Genomic DNA, 15,758 nt, shown 5'->3' with positions numbered 1-15,758 from the left:
GGTTAAATACACAACATGTAATTGATGGAATTGGAACCAGGTGTGATGGAAGACAAGACAAAACCAATGGAAAATGAAAGTGGATCGGCGATGGCTAGAAGGTCGGTGACGTCGACCACCAAACGCTGCCCGAACAAGGAGAGGGACCGACTTCGGCGGAAGTCATGACAGTTGGTGAGCGGACCCCAGACCTCACAACCAGAAAGGGCAAAGGGTTCTATAACTGATTCAAGTATTTTTAGCCAGATCCTAATTGTTATGTAGAATTGTATGTTCCTTTTGACGGCATAGAATGCCCTTCTTGCCTTGTCTCTCAGATCGTTCACAGCTTTCTGGACGTTACCAGTGGCGCTGATGTTTAGGCCAAGGTATGTATCGTTTTTTGTGTGCTCTAGGGCAACAGTGTCTAGATGGAATTTTTATTTGTGGTCTTGGCGACTGGACCTTTTTTGGAACACCATTATTTTGGTCTTACTGAGATTTACAGTTAGGGCCCAGGTCTGGCAGAATCTGTGCAGAAGATCTAGGTGCTGCTGTAGGCCCTCCTTGATTGGTGACAGAAGCACCAGATCATCAGCAAACAGTAGACATTTAACTTCAGATTCTAGTAGGGTGAGGCCGGGTGCTGCAGACTTTTCTAGTGCCCTCGCCAATTTGTTGATATATATGTTGAAGAGGATGGAGCTTAAGCTGCATCCCTGTCTCACCCCACGGCCCTGTGGGAAGAAATGTGTGTGTTTTTTGCCTATTTTAACCACACACTTGTTGTTTGTGTACATGGATTTTATAATGTCGTATTTTTTCCCCCCAACACCACTTTCCATCAATTTGTATAGCAGACCCTAATGCCAAATTGAGTTGAAGGCTTTTTTTTTAATCAACAAAGCATGAGAAGACTTTGATTTTGTTTTGGTTTGTTTGTTTGTCAATTAGGGTGTGCAGGGTGAATACGTGGTCTGTCGTACGCTAATTTGGTAAAAAGCCAATTTGACATTTGCTCTGTACATTGTTTTCACTGAGGAAATGTATGAGTCACTGTTAATGATAATGCAGAGGATTTTCCCAAGGTTCCTGTTGACGCATATCCCACGGTAGTTATTGGGGTCAAATTTGTCTCCACTCTTGTGGATTGGATCTCTATCTCTCTGTCTCTACCTCCTCCTTCTCTCTCTTTCTGATTACTTCAGACAAACTGGTGCACAGCGGTCCTGAGCACCTAGCCACAGATTCCTACATTAACGCAATGGGTAAGAAGGTAATGGAATACAATCATTAGAAGAAACACACTGTATTAGGATTGCTTTAGTTGTCTAAATATTGATATCACTGTCTAAGTAGATACATAATGCAAATTGAGATGAATTAGAAACTGGAATTGTTATGGAGCTTCAAAGGGATACTGTGTATTTAGAGCTATGCAAACGCACACAGACGCACAGACACAGACACAGACACAGACACACACACTCCTCTCTCAGATATGAGGGGAGGCGGTCCAACCCGCTCTCCTAAAAACAAGCATCATCACTAGTGTCTTTGTTTCTTCCCATCCCACTCCTCCCCTTATGATCGCTGACGTGGAGAAACTTCACAATCTCCCACTTCTTCCTTCCATCCTAAAAAACTAGTACAATTGTTATTTGTTTCGCTCATCTTTCCTGGTGATGTTTTTTTATTGTTCAGATTCAGGCAAAGGCTTATTGAGATGAGGCCTTATGAGCGCATTCTCTTGGAAGACGTCTGTTACAAATGGCAATGTCCACAACCACCCATAGAGGAGGAATGGTCTATGCTGTGTGCACTCCCAACAGAGAGTCAGTTTGGTGTGGAGCTTCACCCTAAATTACCCTTTGGGTCCACTTCTATGTCCAGCCATACCATAACCTCATCATAATTCACTCAATAGTCTCTATTATAGTAGAACTCAATAGTAATCTTGAAACAGCCAGTTTCAAACATTGTTATCTATAGATTATATGACGAATGCAGTCTACCACAGAGATTTGCATGTTTTGCACTGGAGAGGCTGACAGTGGTGAACCAATCCCTTCTTGCATCGTTCCTTCGGTAGTTAAACAGAAATTGTCTTGGTTTAGCTACCAAATAACAGACTGGGGTCAGTGTATTATCAGTGAGGGCCAATCTACTGTACGTGTCCAATGAGTACACAGCTTGGTATTGTTTCACATGAGTCCTGCTTAGCCTGTCTGTATGGGTGTGTCGTCAGGTCTCTTACTCAGCCCACTGTTGTTCTAACACAGTTCACTGTAGTCTAGTTAGAGCTCTGCTCTAGTGGAAACAGGGCTAGTGACTCATGCCCTTTGTGTCCAGTTAGATAAAGTGCGGCCGCAACTCAACCAGGAAGCCAGATGTGCCTTATGTGTTCATTTCAGTTCACTTCTCGTTTACCTTTTCAGAGTCGGTCAGGCCTGCACAACACCACATGTTATGCCTAACTCTCTCTCTCTTGTCCTTGTTCTCTGTCACACATTGACATGCATTTCTACTGTACTTTCCCAATGGCTCATTATGTACTTTCTACAATCATTGTCCTACTATCTCTCTTTTGGCCCATGCATTTTCCCTTTCTCTCTGTAATACAGTTTACATTTCCAATGGACTTTTTTAAAGGCTCAGTTTATTTTCTTCTTGGACAATCCTTCTAAACTCCCACTTTCTCCTTGGTGCTAATTCCATTCTCCCCAACTCCTTTGGTAGTCTGTATTTATCTCCTGCTTGTGCTTGCCCCAACATCCCTACACCGGCCCTGTGGTTTTGGGTCCAGAATGAGTGTTTGTGGTCAGGCTCACCTCAGTCAGCCATAGAACAGCAGGAGTCCAGTTTCCTCAACCCTGCGGTAGCAGCTAGTTAATCCTGTCATCAAGTTTACACTGAGACACACTGCCTGTGATTAGCAGCCCTTAGTCATGGGAAAAGATGAATCATTTGATCGTTAGATTAATAAACGGCGTGTTAGAATTGTTAGAATCATTATCACTACTCTCTGGCATCAACTCAAGCTCCCTCCACAAGCTCCAAATGGTTCAAAGCTCTGCAGCCTGACTCACCCACACTAAGTCCTGGCAGCACATTACCCCTGTCCTCCGAGTACTCCATTGGCAATAAAGCAATAAACTCTTATGAAAAAAAGGTGCTCACTAGAACCAAAAAGGGTTCTTCGGCTGTCCCCATAAGAGGGTTCTACATGGAACCCAAAAGAGCTCTACCTGAAACCAAAAGGGGTTCTTCAAAGGGTTCTCCTATGGGGACAGCCACAGACCCCATTTGGAACCCTTTTTTGTGAACACTACAAAGACACTCCTCTCCACTATACTGAGCACCACCTAACACAAACCCTTATCCTACCCCTTACCCTAAACCAGGTTCATAACCTAACCCCAATCCCACCCTTACCCTAAACCAGGTTCATAACCTAACCCCAATCCCACCCTTACCCTAAACCAGGTTCGTAACCTAACCCCAATCCCACCCTTACCCTAAACCAGGTTCGTAACCTAACCCCAATCCCACCCTTACCCTAAACCAGGTTTGTAACCTAACCCCAATCCCACCCTTACCCTAAACCAGGTTCGTAACCTAACCCTTATCCTACCCCTTACCCTAAACCGGGTTTGTAACCTAACCCCAATCCCACCCTTACCCTAAACCGGGTTCGTAACCTAACCCCAATCCCACCCTTACCCTAAACCAGGTTCTTATCCAAATCCCAACCCTACGCTCCCCATACACTGATACATCACACTCTTTCCCTTCCTTGAGCCCACCCCTCTCTTTGTTCATGTTTTTGTTTAGTCTGATGTTGTTTTGTTTTGATTCCTGGTTTATGTTTTATTTATACAATTGTAAAGCGACTTTGGGTCCCTGAAAAGCACTATATAAATCCCATGTATTATTATTATTATTACGTTTCACCAAACACATTTTACAGAACATGATTTTGTGGTTACATTGTTTCAAAATAAACATTCTGGTTTTGGTAGGCTGGAGACGAGGGCAACAAGAGAATGGCCATAACCTAGTCTCAACAAGTCAAACAATTGTTTCTGAAATAGTACCTATACCTACAACTATGTGAAAGACTGGAAATTGAGGCTAGTCATAACCCAGATGGTGTAAATTCTCTCCCTGAGCTCCACAGATTCCAGGCTCAGGCTGCACCACACAGTGTCTTCCCCCAGAGAGAGAGAGAGAGGGGTTGGGTTGGGCAGGGCAGGAGCTCTGCTGCAGAGCCTGCAGGGTCTTGGATGTTCTAATGCAATATTCAAATGTTGCCTTGGTCTGATGCTGCAGTTCCCTGCTGGCTGTCGTAAACCTGTCCACTCTCATATCCATCCATATTGACTCACACATTCTCAACTCTGCTCGGGGCGTTGTGGAAAGAACTAGGAATATCCACACACACGTGTGTGTGTGTAAGTTCTGATATATGGATATGTGTGTGGAGTGTACAAATATACACTCAGTGTACAAAACATTAGGAATACCTGCTCTTTCCATGACAGACTGACCAGGTGAATCCAGGAGAAAGCTATGATCCCTTATTCCTGTCACTTGTTAAAGCCACTTCAATAAGTGTAGATGAAGGGGAGGAGACAGGTTAAAGAAAGATTTTTAAATCTTGAGAGACAATTGATACATGGATTGTGTATGTGTGCCATTCAGACAGTGAATAGGCAAGACAAAATATATAAGTGCCTTTGAACAGGGTATGGTAGTAGGTGCCAGGCGCAACCAGTTTGAGTGTGTCAAGAACTGCAGCCCTCTAGGTTTTTCACACTCAACAGTTTCCCACGTGTATCAAGAATGGTCCACCACCAAACGGACATCCAGCCAACTTGACACAACTGTGGGAAGCATTGGAGTCAACACGGGCCAGCATCCCTGTGGAACGATTTCAACACCTTGTAGAGTCCATGCCCCGCTGAATTGAGGCTGTTCTGAGGGTGAAAGGGGGTGCAACTCAACATAAGGAAGGTGTTCCTAATGTTTTGTACACTCAGTGTATGTGTGTCTGTGTGTGTTCTTGAGATTGTGATAGACTTTCTAATTGGTGATATCAGAAGCTCATGTTTTCTGAAATAAAATATGCAGAGTGGTGATATACAGCTCATATCAAAACTGACCATGAAGCAGGCGCGACTGATGTAAGCTGTCTCCCCCTCATTCTTGGCCTTGAGGATGAAGTCATAACTCCAGCAGATGTTCCTCAGCGAGCCCATCATGACAACAAGGGGGTCACCGAGGCCCTTTAGTGGATATTAGTATAATTCAACGTCTCAACATCAAGTTGGCTTGATAACTTCGCGCATAGAGATCACTGACAGAAATAATCTCTATTTTTTTCTCAAAATCCTTGGGGTCAGAAAAAATACACACCCATATTTCCCAAGATTTAGAGTGAGAGTCCAATACTTTCAAGTGCCAAATTACATGGAGTAGAATGTGGGCTACAATAGCTCTCAGCACTTCTTAACCTACCTCCCGCTTTAAACTTCAAAGCCTATGCTCTCTCCCTCATCTCTGTAGGTATACCAGATGTGGCATTACAGCAGAATCGCTGAGCACACCTCTCATGGTACTGAAGAAAGAGTTATAGGTCAACCCAGCAGCCAGAGGTCTGCCCGGTAGCATAAACTGAACAGAGGAACACATTGGAAACCTCTGCTTTACGGTCTCCAAATTAGGATCTTCCTCAATTGTCAGACCAAACTCTCTTTGTACTCAGACCAAATGTTCTTCCTAATATGGATGCTGTACAGGTCTGACTGACAAAACATAGCCATGCTTCAGCAATCACAATGGATTTTATTCAAACTTGAGAAAAGTGCCACAAAAAGGCCTTGCAATATTTTGTCGGGCCACACATCTGAAACTTGTTTGCACAGTTAAGATATACAGCACGCTTATATGGTCTTCCTCAGCAAACTGAGTCCCCCACTGTCAGGTCCTCTGTTTGAGTTTTTGAGAATGAGCTGTAAATACTTCATTTGATCTCTTGCAAGGGACAGATATGATGATCATTTAATATTACTACACACTATATAGCTCACAATATAACTTAACTAGAAAGCTTTCAGTCTTTGTTATTCTTTGAGTTCATGCAGAGATGTAAACGGTAGTAAAAAGGCAGTTCTGAAGTCACAGCTGAGAAATGTAGCCTGCTTAGGCAGGTAGTGCCATCTTCAGGTAGAAATATGCCAGTGCACCTATTCACATTGACATTTATTGGATTTAGGGAGGCAGTGTTAACCAGTAACAACCACTGGCATTTGAACTGTATTGGATTAGAAAATGCCCTTTTTGGGCCTTATTTGAGAAACCACACCACAGTACTTCTTGTTTAATTGTGTGCATGATGTGTGGTCGTGAATAAATGTTTGCGTATATGTGTGCGTGTCTGTGAGATAGAGAGAGTGAATAGATGTGTATGACATTAAAAAGGGTGTGTAATAGAGTCTCATAGCTGTATTACATGCTGCAGTGGAGAGCAGAGCAAGTGGGCGTGAGACACACCTCTCATTCTGCAAACAAATTAATGCCAGAATGCATCATAATCTGGCTCATTCAGCTAGGGGCTTATGCAAATTAAAATGTTTTTTCTATCTGTTGCCATTGTCTTGGATAACCTGCATTTCCAGTTACCCAGTCAGTACAGTGCAGTATTGAGACAGCTCTTGCTATAAAGCACAAGGAGACAATAATTGACATTCTTAGTTTCAGTGAAAGGAAAAAGGTGGGCAAAATATACAGAAATTTCCCCAAGCTGTCCCAATTTGTGATCTGTTGACAGACAATGATCACTCCTCGTACACCTTAGTGCCAATGCTAACCTGAGGCTAACATAGTATAATGCAACTCTTGTTATAATACAGTAGCTTAGCTGCTGGCACAGAGCCAAAATATAATAAGCCATGCTGTAAATGTATACTGAACAAAAATATAAACGCAACATGCAACAATTTCAACGATTTTACTGAGTTACAGTTCACATAAGGAAATCAGTCAATTGAAATAAATTCATTAGGCCTTAATCTATGGATTTCACATGACTGGGCAGGGGTGCAACCATGGCTGGGCCTGGGAGGGCATAGATCCACTCACTTGGGAGCCAGGCCCACTCACTGGGGAACCAGTGCCAGCCAATCAGAATTAGTTTTTCACCACAAAAGGGCTTTATTACAGACAGAAATACACCTCAGTTTCATCGGCTGTCCGGGTGGCTGGTCTCAGATGATCCCACAGGTGAAGAAGCCGGATGTGGAGGTCCTTGGCTGGCATGGTTACATGTGGTTTGTGGTTGCGAGGCTGGTTGGACGTACTGCCAAATTCTTTAAAACAACATTGAAGGTGGCTGATGGTAGAGAAATGAACATTCAATTCTCTGGCAACACCTCTGGTGGACATTCCTGCAGTCAGCATGCCAACTGCACGCTCCCTCAAAACTTGAGAAATCTGCGGCATTGTGTTGTGTGGCAATACTGTTCATTTTATAGTGGCCTTTTATTGTCCCCAGCACAAGGTGCACCTGTGTAATGATCATGCTGTTTAATCAGCTTCTTGATATGCCACACCTGTCAGGTGCATGTATTATCTTGGCAAAGGAATATTTCTGAGTTATTTTATTTATTCTCATGAAACCAACACTTTACATGTTGTGTTTATATGTCTGTTGAGTATACATTAACTAGGCTCTGTGGTCATGGGAAAAATAGCAGGAGGCCTCTATTACTCTCTAAGAACAATCCCTGTGAACCTTAATGCTAATGGTTATAAAACTGAACAGATATAATAGGTTAATGAGGAAATGTATTCTACATTGGAAGAACAACTCTGACTCTTACATAGGGTTGCAAAGGGTCGGAAACTTTCTGGGAAACGTAACATGGGAAGCTAAGCCTGGAAATGTAGGGGTTTTTGCTTAAATTCATCAAAACAGCGAAACTTTTTTGTGGGATACACATAAGGCAATTCTAGGTCTTGTGGCATATTTTGGTTAAACTATCCCCAATTCAATGAAATTGCAACCCTCTGCATGCACAGTGCATTCTTCCATCACATGTGCAGTGCAGTCTTCCATCACATGTATAGCTGATTCTCAAGATCTTGCACACTAATGAGATGCTATTGAGCCCACATTACTACACTGTCTGAGCCAAGGACTACATGCTTTCTGGTAAGTTTTGATTACAATACTGGGTGGGGTGAATATATTTTATATGACATACATGATTTTATGTTAACTAGTAAATAGTAGCCTACAGCAAAGTGTGTTTAAATCATTTCTAACTTGTTAACAACTTTTGCTAGTTAGTTTTTGCTACCATGTGGGTTTTAGCTTGCTTGAGCCTGCTAACTGAGGAGTGTTAATTCACCTGTTTCCATACATTCATTTTCATACATACATTCATTTAAAAACATTTATCTTACAAAGGAGTTGTTTAATCTAACTGCTTAACTATTTATCTGTACATAGAATTGTATTTGTTAGTTTTTTTACTATTTTTTTTCTAATCTTTACAGGAAAATGCCACGGGCACTATCTGATGTGTGGAGACATTTTATTGCAGCTAATATAGAAAAGCTGTGTACATTGCAAATACTGTGCCACATCATATGTGAAGAATGCAACAAAGATGCAGAATCATCTGGCCAAGTGCATAAAGTTCCCTCAGCGCTCACAACAGCAACCTCTGACAAAAGTCCCTCTACTTCTATTTGAGGTGAAAATAATGAATCCGACACCTTATGAATAGCAACAGCTCATGGTCTTCCTGGAATCAGAAGTTTTTTTGACTCAATGGAGGAATGGAGTCAGAGAAATGCTGATGAATGTCTTGCTCGAGCGGTGTATGCAACTTGTTCACCTCTGATGCTCACAGGCAATGTGTATTGGAAGATATTTCTGAATGTTCTTCGCGCAGCATACACCCCTCCAACCAGACATGCTGTATCTACTCATTTGCTGGATTCAGAGTTCAACAGAGTTCAAGTGAAGGTCAAGCAAATCATAGAGAAAGCAGACTGTATTGCAATCATCTCTGATGGGTGGTCGAATGTTTGTGGGCAAGGAATAATTAACTACATCATCTCCACCCCTCAACCAGCATTCTACAAGATCACAGACACAAAGGACAACAAACACACTGGTCTCTACATTGCAGATGAGCTGAAGGCAGTCATCAATGACCTTGGACCGCAGAAGGTATTTGCACTGGTGACCAGACAATGCTACAAACATGAAGGCTGCTTGGTCTACAGTGGAGGAGTCCTACCCTCACATCACACCCATTAGCTGTAATGCTCATGCACTGAATCTGCTCCTCAAGGATATTATGGCACTAAAAACAATGGATACACTCTACAATAGAGCCAATGAAATGGTTAGGTATGTGAAGGGTCATCAAGTTATAGCAGCAATCTACCTCACCAAGCAAAGTGAGAAGCATAAGAGCACCATTTTACATTACATTTTAGTCATTTAGCAGACGCTCTTATCCAGAGCGACTTACAGTAGTGAATGCATACATTTCATAATTTGTTTTTCTCCGTACTGGTCCCCCGTGGCAATCGAACCCACAACCCTGGCGTTGCAAACACCATGCTCTACCAACTGAGCCCTACGGGACCACCACATTGAAGCTGCCCAGCAACACCCGTTGTGGTGGTGTTGTCATCATGTTTGACAGTCTCATGAAGGGGAAGGAGTCTCTCCAAGAAATTGCCATATCACAGTCTGCCGATATGGACAGCCCTATCTCGAGGATCCTCCTGGATGATGTATTTTGGGAGAGAGTGGTAAGCAGCCTGAAACTCCTGATGTTCAGACTCTGCTTGCAGATGTAAGAGAAAAATCCATACTGCCCTGCCCACTTCACTGTTGCTCCAAGCATCCTGTCTGGTGCATAGATCAACAAGGCCTATGGTGTCATCACTACCGTGTCTCGCCACCTTGGCCTGGATGAGGGCAAGGTTCCTGGCAGTCTGGCGAAGTACACTTCCAAGCAAGGGCTTGGGATGGAGATGCAATATGGCAGTCGTGACAACGTATCTCATCAACCACCTGGTGAAAGGGACTTTGTGGATCTGAGGCTCTTTCCCCTGTTGCCTCCATCATCCTCCAAATCCAAACCAACATCAGCCGCCTCAGAGTGCAACTTGTCCTTGTTTGGGAACATACACAACAAAGCACGCAACAGGCTGACCAATACAAGGGTTGAAAAATTGCTGGCGATCCAGGACAAATTTGAAGCTTTTTGAGCCTGACAACGAGCCATCCTCAACAAGGTTGGAAAGTGAGGGTGAAAATGAGGCGTCACAGACTGCTGTTCAAGAGGTGGACATTGAGGAGGTCCAGGGAGAAGACTTGTAAGCCTGAGAGAAAGACAACCAAAGCTTTTGTTTGTAGACTATAATTTTACAGATGTACAGTGAGGGAAAAAAGTATTTGATCCCCTGCTGATTTTGTACGTTTGCCCACTGACAAAGACATGATCAGTCTATCATTTTAATGGTAGGTTTATTTGAACAATGAGAGACAGAATAACAACAACAAAAAATCCTGAAAAACGCATGTCAAAAATGTTATAAATTGATTTGCATTTTAATGAGGGAAATAAGTATTTGACCCCTCTGAAAAACATGATTTAGTACTTGGTGGCAAAACCCTTGTTGGCAATCACAGAGGTCAGACTTTCTTGTAGTTGGCCACCAGGTTTGCACACATCTCAGGAGGGATTTTGTCCCACTCCTCTTTGCAGATCTTCTCCAAGTCATTAAGGTTTCGAGGCTGACGTTTGGCAACTCGAACCTTCAGCTCCCTCCACAGATTTTCTATGGGATTAGGGTGTGGAGACTGGCTAGGCCATTCCAGGACCTTAATGTGCTTCTTCTTGAGCCACTCCTTTGTTGCCTTGGCCGTGTGTTTTGGGTCACTGTCATGCTGGAATACCCATCCACAACCCATTTTCAATGCCCTGGCTGAGGGAAGGAGGTTCTCACCCAAGATTTGACGGTACATGGCCCCGTTCATCGTCCCTTTGATGCGGTGAAGTTGTCCTGTCCCCTTAGCAGAATAACACCCCCAAAGCATAATGTTTCCACCTCCATGTTTGACGGTGGGGTTGGTGTTCTTGGGGTCATAGGCAACATTCCTCCTCCTCCAAACACGGCGAGTTGAGTTGATACCATATGATATGGTAAATATATCCAATGCAAAAAACATCTACATTTTAATGGTATTAATATTAATTTCCATATATTTCCGTTAATTCTCATATATTCACGTTAATTCCCATATATTCTCGTTAATTCTAAAATACAAAAATATCATCCAAGATGGCATAGCAGTCAGACGTCCTTTGTCCTCGTCTTGTCGTGTCCCGCGTATATATATATTTACATATTTTCTTCGCATATCTTTTTATATATTTTTTTCTAAAAACTCAACTTCAAAACACTCTCCTGCAACCCGTCTCACCAATTTACATATTTTTTTTTTTACCTCAAATCTGAAATCCACAACAGAAGCTAGCCAGTTCACTAGCTAACGTTGGAATTCAGCTAACCACGGTTGGCAGTCATCAGCTATCCCTTAGCGCGAAAAGCTATCGGCAGTTTTGTACAACGCGACTCAGACCAGAGCATACCGGACCTATTTTCTCTCCATATCCCCGGATTTCTACCGCAAGCTCTGGACATTTACACCTGGATCTTGCAGCTAGCTAGCTGCTATCCGAGTGACTATTGGCTAACGTCGGTCCCGGAGCTAAGATCAATTATTTCGGAGCTAGCCAGCTGAAGAGTTCCATCAGCCACTCCTGGGCTACAATCACCTATCCGGACCCGTTTTACTGCCGATGCGGAGCCCCATCGGGCCTTCACGACTGGACTACCACCGTTATCTGACCGAGGGAGTTATCCAACTGGCCCCTCCGTCGCAACGTAACCTGAATGCCCATCTGCGGCCAGCTAATCGTTAGCTGTCTTATCGGCTGCTATCTGAATAGGTCTATCGGCCAATTTTCTTGGGCCACTATAACTATAACTATTTTGCCAATTGGATTGGTCCCCTCTACCACACGGAACCCCACTTCTCTACCGATGGAAATGGCTAAAAGGTGGCTAAAAACAGACCATCTTCTGCCAACTCGCTACCCATGGCCCGGCTAGCTGTCTGAATCGCCGTGACCGCAACCGACCTCACTACTCACTGGACCCTTTTGATCTCTTGGCTAAGCATGCCTCTCTTATTTCACTGTAGAGCCTCTAGCCTTGCTCATTATACCTTATCCAACCTCTCAGTTCCACCACCCACACATGCGATGACATCACTTGGTTTCAATGATGTTTCTAGAGACAATATCTCTCTCATCATCAGTCAATGCCTAGGTTTACCTCCACTGTATTCACATCCTACCATACCTTTGTCTATACATTATACCTTGAAGCTATTTTATCGCCCCCAGAAACCTGCTGCTTTTACTCTCTGTTCCGGGCGTCCTAGACGAACAATTCTCATAGCTTTTAGCCGTGCCCTTATCCAACTTCTCCTCTGTTCCTCTGGCGATGTAGAGGTGAATCCAGGCCCTGCAGTGCCTAGCTCCACTCCTATTCCCCAGGCGCTCTCTTTTGATGACTTCTGTAACCGTAATAGCCTTGGTTTCATGCATGTTAACATTAGAAGCCTCCTCTCTAAGTTTGTTTTATTCACTGCTTTAGCACACTCTGCCAACCCGGATGTCCTAGCCGTGTCTGAATCCTGGCTTAGGAAGACCACCAAAAACTCTGAAATCTCCATCCTTAACTATAACATTTTCAGACAAGATAGAACGGCCAAAGGGGGCGGTGTTGCAATCTACTGCAGAGATAGCCTGCAGAGTTCTGTCCTACTATCCAGGTCTGTACCCAAACAATTTGAACTTCTACTTTTAAAAATCCACCTCTCTAAAAACAAGTCTCTCACCGTTGCCGCCTGCTATAGACCACCCTCTGCCCCCAACTGTGCTCTGGACACCATATGTGAACTGATTGCCCCCATCTATCTTCAGAGCTCATGCTGCTAGGTGACCTAAACTGGGACATGCTTAACACCCCAGCCATCCTACAATCTAAGCTTGATGCCCTCAATCTCACACAAATTATCAATGAACCTACCAGGTACCACCCCAAAGCCGTAAACACGGGCACCCTCATAGATATCATCCTAACCAACTTGCCCTCTAAATACACCTCTGCTGTTTTCAACCAAGATCTCAGCGATCACTGCCTCATTGCCTGCATCCGCAATGGGTCAGCGGTCAAATGACCTCCACTCATCACTGTCAAACGCTCCCTGAAACACTTCAGCGAGCAGGCCTTTCTAATCGACCTGGCCCGGGTATCCTGGAAGGATATTAACCTCATCCCTTCAGTAGAGGATGCCTTTGAAATGCCTTCCTCACCATCTTAAATAAGCATACCCCATTCAAGAAATGTAGAACCAGGAACAGATATAGCCCTTGGTTCTCTCCAAACCTGACTGCCCTTAACCAACACAAAAACATCCTGTGGCGTTCTGCATTAGCATCGTACAGCCCCCGTGATATGCAACTTTTCAGGGAAGTTAGAAACCAATATACACAGACAGAAAGCCAAGGCTAGCTTTTTCAAGCAGAAATTTGCTTCCTGCAACACAAACTCAAAAAAGTTCTGGGACACTGTAAAGTCCTTGGAGAATAAGAGCACCTCCTCCCAGCTGCCCACTGCACTGAGGATAGGAAACTCTGTCACCACCGATAAACCCACTATAGTTGAGAATTTCAATAAGCATTTTTCAACGGCTGGCCATGCTTTCCACCTGGCTACTCCGGTCAACAGCACTGCACCCCCACAGCAAGTCACCCAAGCCTTCCCCATTTCTCCTTCTCCCAAATCCAGTCAGCTGATGTCCTGAAAGAGCTGCAAAATCTGGACCCCTACAAGTCAGCCGGGCTAGACAATCTGGACCCTTTCTTTCTAAAATGATCTGCCGAAATTGTTGCAACCCCTATTACTAGCCTGTTCAACCTCTCTTTCTTGTCGTCTGAGATTCCCAAAGATTGGAAAGCAGCTGCGGTCATCCCCCTCTTCAAAGGGGGGGACACTCTTGACCCAAACTGCTACAGACATATCTATCCTACCCTGCCTTTCTAAAGTCTTCGAAAGCCAAGTCAACAAACAGATTACCGACCATTTCTAATCCCACCGCACCTTCTCTGCTATGCAATCTGGTTTCAGAGCTGGTCATGGGTGCACTTCAGCCATGCTCAAGGTCCTAAACGATATCTTAACCGCCATTGATAAGAAACAATACTGTGCTGCCGTATTCATTGACCTGGCCAAGGCTTTCGACTCTGTCAATCACCACATCCTCATCGGCAGACTCAATAGCCTTGGTTTCTCAAACAATTGCCTCGCCTGGTTCACCAACTACTTCTCTGATAGAGTTCAGTGTGTCAAATTGGAGGGCCTGTTGTCCAGGCCTCTGGCAGTCTCTATGGGGGTGCCACAGGGTTCAATTCTTGGGCCGACTCTTTTCTCTGTATACATCAATGTCACTCTTGCAGCTGGTGAGTCTCTGATCCACCTCTACACAGATGACACCATTCTGTATACTTCTGGCCCTTCTTTGGACACTGTGTTAACTACCCTCCAGACGAGCTTCAATGCCATACAACTTTCCTTCCGTGGCCTCCAACTGCTCTTAAATACAAGTAAAACTAAATGCATGCTCTTCAACCGATCGCTGCCTGCACCTGCCCGCCCGACGGTTCTGACTTAGAATATGTGGACAACTACAAATACCTAGGTGTCTGGTTAGACTGTAAACTCTCCTTCCAGACTCACATCAAACATCTCCAATCTCCAAACTGACCATCCTATCGATTCTCGACGTCAGGGATGTCATTTACAAAATAGCCTCCAATACCCTACTCAATAAATTGGATGCAGTCTATCACAGTGCCATCCGTTTTGTCACCAAAGCCACATATACTACCCACCACGGCGACCTGTACGCTCTCATTGGCTGGCCCTCGCTTCATACTCGTCGCCAAACCCACTGGCTCCAGGTCATCTACAAGACCCTGCTAGGTAAAGTTCCCCCTTATCTCAGCTCGCTGGTCACCATAGTAGCACCCACCACCGCACGCGCTCCAGCAGGTATATCTCTCTGGTCACCCCCAAAGCCAATTCCTCCTTCGGCCGCCTCTCCTTCCAGTTCTCTTCTGCCAATGACTGGAACGAACTACAAAAATCTCTAAAACTGGAAACACTTATCTCCCTCACTAGCTTTAAGCACCAGCTGTCAGAGCAGCTCATAGATTACTGCACCTGTACATAGCCCATCTATAATTTAGCCCAAACAACTACCTCTTCCCCTACTGTATTTATTTATTTATTTTGCTCCTTTGCACCCCATTATTTCTATTTCTACTTTGCACTTTCTTCCATCTACCATTCCAGTGTTTTACTTGCTATATTGTATTTACTTCGCCACCATGGCCTTTTTTGCCTTGACCTCCCTTATCTCACCTCATTTGCTCACTTTGTATATAGAATTATTTTTCTACTATATTATTGACTGTATGTTTGTTTTACTCCATGTGTAACTCTGTGTTGTTGTATGTGTCAAACTGCTTGCTTTATCTTGGCCAGGTCGCAATTGTAAATGAGAACTTGTTCTCAACTTGCCTACCTGGTTAAATAAAGGTGAAATAAAA

Source organism: Salmo salar, chromosome 05, assembly GCF_965601325.2.
Source record: "Salmo salar chromosome 05, fSalSal1, whole genome shotgun sequence".
Taxonomy (NCBI): Eukaryota; Metazoa; Chordata; class Actinopteri; order Salmoniformes; family Salmonidae; genus Salmo; species Salmo salar.
The sequence above is the reverse complement of the archived record's forward strand: the minus strand, read 5'-3'. Positions refer to the sequence as shown.